This window comes from Rhinoderma darwinii, chromosome 3 (assembly GCF_050947455.1).
Source record: "Rhinoderma darwinii isolate aRhiDar2 chromosome 3, aRhiDar2.hap1, whole genome shotgun sequence".
NCBI classification, from domain to species: domain Eukaryota; kingdom Metazoa; phylum Chordata; class Amphibia; order Anura; family Rhinodermatidae; genus Rhinoderma; species Rhinoderma darwinii.
The window spans coordinates 318,710,108-318,716,125 of NC_134689.1; positions in this window are offsets into that span (position 1 = coordinate 318,710,108).

Sequence of the window (6,018 nt, forward strand, 5' to 3'; positions counted from 1 at the left end):
GTTGCAGTTGCATAATCCCATGTTTGACTGGAATACTGGGGAGCTTACCAAATGGGGTAATGAATGCTTGACGTCATGTTTTTCCGTTAATTCTATTTCTCTCCCTGAGGAGGTGAACACGCTACCTGAGTATGTTCAGGACTTCGCTGATGTTTTCTCTAAGGAGGCCTCCGAAGTGTTACCTCCTCATAGAGAATACGATTGCGCTATCGAATTGGTGCCAGGAGCTAAGCTCCCTAAGGGTAGGATATTTAATCTTTCTTGTCCCGAACGTGAAGCCATGAGAGAGTATATCCAGGAATGCCTGGCCAAGGGTTACATTCGCCCCTCTACTTCTCCGGTAGGTGCTGGCTTCTTCTTCGTAGGGAAGAAGGATGGTGGTCTTAGGCCATGCATTTACTACCGAAACTTGAATAAGGTCACTGTAAGGAATCAGTATCCCCTTCCTTTGATTCCTGATCTCTTTAATCAGGTTCAGGGGGCCCAATGGTTCTCTAAGTTTGATCTACGGGGGGCGTATAACCTTATCCGCATCAAAGAGGGGGATGAGTGGAAGACTGCGTTTAACACGCCCGAAGGTCACTTCGAATACCTCGTCATGCCCTTTGGGTTGTGTAATGCTCTGCGGTCTTCCAGAATTTCATAAATGAGAGAGAAATTGTAAGAGATTACCCGTGGGTATTTCTTGTAGTGTACCTTGATGACATACTGGTGTTTTCCAAGGACTGGTCCTCCCACATTGAGCATGTCAGGAAGGTGCTCCAGGTCCTTCGGGAAAACAAACTGTTTGCTAAAACCGAAAAATGTGTTTGGGGTACAGGAGATACCATTTTTGGGTCAAATCCTTACTCCTCATGAATTCCGCATGGACCCCGCCAAGGTCCAGGCTGTGGCGGAATGGGTCCAACCTGCCTCCCTGAAGGCGTTACAGTGTTTCTTGGGGTTCGCTAATTATTACAGGAGATTTATTGCTAACTTCTCGGTCATCGCTAAGCCACTTACGGACCTCACTCGCAAAGGTGCTGATCTCCTCCACTGGCCTCCTGAGGCCGTCCAGGCTTTTGAGGTCCTTAAGAAGTGTTTTATCTCGGCCCCGGTGCTGGTTCAGCCCAACCAAATGGAGCCATTTATCGTGGAAGTTGACGCATCCGAGGTGGGAGTGGGGGCTGTCTTGTCCCAGGGTACCAGGTCCCTCACCCATCTCCGCCCCTGTGCCTACTTCTCCAGGAAGTTTTCGCCCACTGAGAGTAACTATGATATTGGCTACCGCGAACTCTTAGCCATTAAATGGGCATTTGAAGAGTTGCGCCACTTCCTGGAGGGGGCTAGGCACCAGGTAACGGTCCTTACCGACCATAAGAATCTGGTTTTCCTAGAATCTGCCCGGAGGCTAAACCCGAGACAAGCTCGATGGGCGCTATTTTTTACCAGATTCAACTTTTTGGTTACCTATAGGGCTGGGTCTAAAAATATTAAGGCCGATGCACTGTCGCGTAGCTTCATGGCCAGTCCTCCTTCGGAGGAAGATCCTGCTTGTATTTTGCCTCCTGGTATAATCATTTCTTCTATTGATTCTGATTTAGTCTCTGAGATTGCGGCTGATCAAGGTTCAGCTCCCGGGAACCTTCCTGAGGACAAGCTGTTTGTTCCCCTGCAATTCCGGCTAAGGGTACTTAGAGAAAGTCATGACTCCGCACTATCTGGTCATCCAGGCGTCCTGGGTACCAAACACCTCATTGCCAGAAACTATTGGTGGCCTGGGTTGCCTAAAGACGTTAAGGCCTACGTCGCCGCTTGTGAGGTTTGTGCTAGGTCCAAGACTCCCAGGTCCCGACCAGCGGGCTTACTACGTTCTTTGCCCATTCCCCAGAGACCTTGGACCCATATCTCCATGGATTTTATCACCGATTTGCCTCCATCTCAAGGCAAGTCGGTGGTGTGGGTTGTAGTAGACCGCTTCAGTAAAATGTGCCACTTTGTTGCCCTCAAGAAACTACCCAAAGCCAAGACGTTAGCTACCTTGTTCGGCAAACACATCCTGCGTCTCCATGGGGTCCCTGTCAATATTGTTTCGGACAGAGGGGTACAATTTGTTTCATTGTTTTGGAGAGCCTTCTGTAAAAAGTTGGAGATTGATCTGTCCTTCTCCTCTGCCTTCCATCCTGAAACTAATGGCCAAACGGAGAGGACTAATCAGTCTCTAGAACAATATTTAAGGTGTTTTATCTCTGACTGTCAATATGATTGGGTCTCATTCATCCCCCTCGCCGAATTTTCCCTTAATAACTGGGTCAGTAATTCGTCAGGGGTCTCCCCCTTTTTCTGTAATTTTGGGTTTAATCCACGGTTCTCCTCCGCTTCACCTGGTAGTTCCAACAATCCCGAGGTAGAGGTCGTTTATCGGGAACTGTGCACAGTCTGGGCCCAGGTTCAGAAGAACCTAGAGTCGTCCCAGAGCATACAAAAAACTCAGGCTGATAGAAGACATTCTGCTAACCCCTTGTTTATGGTCGGGGATCTGGTGTGGTTATCGTCTAGGAATTTGCGCCTTAAGGTCCCGTCCAAGAAGTTTGCTCCCCGGTTTATTGGGCCATATAAGGTCATTGAAGTCCTCAATCCTGTCTCCTTCCGACTGGAGTTGCCCCCATCTTTTCGAATACACGACGTGTTTCATGCCTCCCTCCTTAAACGCTGCTCCCCGTCCTTGGCTCCCTCGAGGAAACCTCCTGTTCCCGTTCTCACCACTGAGGGGGTGGAATTCGAGGTGGCCAAGATTGTGGACAGCAAGATGGTCCAAGGCTCCCTCCAGTACCTGGTCCATTGGAGAGGATTCGGGCCTGAGGAGAGGACTTGGGTACCCGCCCGGGATGTTCACGCTGGGGTATTGGTCAGGAGGTTCCACCTTCATTTCCCCAATAAACCAGGTCCACTTAGAAAGGGTCCGGTGGCCCCTCATAAAAGGGGGGGTACTGTAAAGGATCTGCCGGGCACAACTTCTGTGTATACGCCCATAGGTAATCAGTCTGCACCTGAGTCTATGTCTCTGAGACTGACTCCATCTTCCACCACTCAGGATGGCAGGCTTAGGAGTGGGAGAGCCTATCGCAGCCTGGCCAGACGGAGCTAGCTCCCGCCCTCTGTCTATTTATACCTGCCTTTCCTGTTCCTCCTTTGCTTGTGATTCTTCTCGTGTGGTTTCCTGGCCCAGCTACAGCTTCTGACTATTTGATCCTGCTCCATACTGACCCTGGCTTGCTGACTACTCTCCTGCTCTGCGTTTGGTACCTCGTTCCCTCCTGGTTTGACTCGGCTCGTTCACCACTCTTGTTGCTCACGGTGTTGCCGTGGGCAACTGCCCCTTTTCCCTTAGCTTTGTGTACCCTTGTCTGTTTGTCTCGTGCACTTACTGTGCGTAGGGACCGCCGCCCAGTTGTACCCCGTCGCCTAGGGCGGGTCGTTGCAAGTAGGCAGGGACAGAGTGGCGGGTAGATTAGGGCTCACTTGTCCGTTTGCCTACCCCCGTCATTACAACTGTAGGGAGGTACAAAGGGGGACAGTACTACTGTGTGGGGGCACAGAGATGGGTATTACTGTGTTGGAAGCACAAAAGGGGGCACTAATACTGCCTAGTAACCTTACTCATATAAAAAAAACAAAAAAACACCACATTTGTAACATTTCATCAGCTAAGCCATCCCCCTTCTCGGTCCCTGAATCAGCCGTGATGGAGGAGGGGCTAGCTTAGCTGATGAATTGAGCCAGGCAGCCAGCCCCTTCATCCACGTCATCGACACACAGAGAGAAAAGGGGAGCTCCTTGCCTCCCGGAGCCTGTGATGACGCGTCAAAGCTACAACAGCAACTCCAAACTTCAGGGTGTACGCGATGGGGACTAAAAACCTGCAATCTGTGTATTAGCAAGTTTTTTTATTTACAAATGCAAAGTAATACATTACTTTTGTTTTTGTCAGACAGCACCTCTAAAGTAACATTTGGCTGTAACAAAAAGCTGTGTGAATCCAGTCTTAATTAGGTGGTAACCTACGTACACTTCATCAACCCCTCGTATAACTAGTGCTGGAAACTTTTTTAAAGGATTTTTCCCAAACATAAGTGTAATTAGACATAGACTACGCACACCTCAATACCTAAAACGTTTACTGCTAATGAATATCCAGTAAACAGTGAATAATGTTCATTAGGACCCATGATCTTGGATGCTCTTTGTATTTTATACATGGAGAGTTGGGGTCAGTTCATACAGTCTTTATTTGGCACTGGTTTTGACGCGGAAGCCGAGTTCAATCAGTGCTAAGAAACGCCCCATATCGCCTCCCATTGATTTCAATGGGAGACAGAGGCTTTTTAATGGTGGGCGGATTTTGGCGGCTCGCAAAAAAAAAAAAAGCAGCGTAATCTTTTTTTGAGTGGTCAAAAATCGCTGTGTGAACTTACCTTTAGTGTACTCAATACACCGTAAACAATAAATAAAGTGAAGTCACTGTTTAGAGTGGGTTAAATTAAAATAGTGTTGGTGAATATGCTAGAAAACACTAGCTTCAATGCTTCAATACCTGCACATAGCCTGCGGAGATCCAGCACTGACTTTTTATTTCTACACTCAATGGCTGTGTTTTCTCTGTAGTCAGAGGTAATGGGTCTCCATCTACATGCAGCAAATACGTAGATAGTATAATCACTGACCTGATACCTTCCTTTGTTTATCTCACAATTCAGGAGCCACTACAAAATAACAATAGAGCCCCAGGCTGGACATTAAGTAAAATTGCTCTTCTACACTGGATGCTGAGAAGACACATTACTTATACGGTTTCCTCACAGCTTAAACAGTGCTTTACTATATTATATATATATATATATATATTGGTATATATATTGGTATCACACCTTCAGAAGTATTTGTTGAGAATATGGGTCAAAAAGATAAAAAAATTATTGTCACGAGGTTATATAAATATTAATACAGTATATAGTAAAAAAAAAAAAAAAGTAGACCACTAAGACAATGTTCAAACATTCAGGATTCTGACAGGATTTAGGTGCGGATTTCTCTCTTAAATTCTGACAGAATTTGCTAAGATTCTGCCGGCAATGCACGCAAACTATTTTAAAATACACAACATGCTTATTATTGGCGGATTCCGCTCGGAAAAGCCTTGGATTAGGTCTATTAAATTACATGGCGGATTGAGTGGCCAATATGAGTTTTAACAGTAGATTTCTGTTGTGTATTTTCATAAAAAATAAAAATCCACAGCAAGTTCACCATAGGCAAATCCGGGCCGTGTGAACTTCACACAGTGCAGATTTTATATGTACTTTTTAAGCCAAAACCATAAATGAAACCTAAACTGAAGAAATATATAAAGGAAGGCCTTAAAGTGTCTGGTCTCCTGGATCCAATTCTGAGTTTGACTATGAAAGAAAGGAGGAAGCCCTATAACTGGGAATTGAGAAATTTACAGGACATATTAAAGAGAGGAAGCATTTCCAGTTTGTTTGCGACTCCCTTGATTTTAAGGATGGAAGGATTTTTGATTACAGTGCCAGAAATAGTAAGGGTCAAGTAGCCGATACAGAACAATCCTTTTCTGAACAGGAACAGTCTGACTAAAATTCCCATGAGAAGGGGTCAGGGAGGAAACAACCAGGGAAGAATCAGGGCCAATATCTTAGGGCACAAAGAAACTGCTCAACTATTTCCAATATTAAGGTCTCGGCAAGGGATCTAAGGCAGAGATTCCATCATAAAGGATGTGCGCAAAGGATTATCAAGTCGGCGTATCACAATGCCCTAAGATGCAATAGAACTGACTTACTCAATCCTAGGAAACATATTACTGACGATGGAAAAATCTGCATCATAGGGACCTATGATTCAGCGAATGAAGAAGTTAGGACAATCCTACAAGCATATTGGAGGATTCTTAAAACCAACCCTGACATTGGGGGTTTGGTTGGGAATACTCCTTCTATAACATACAGGAGGGGAAGGAAC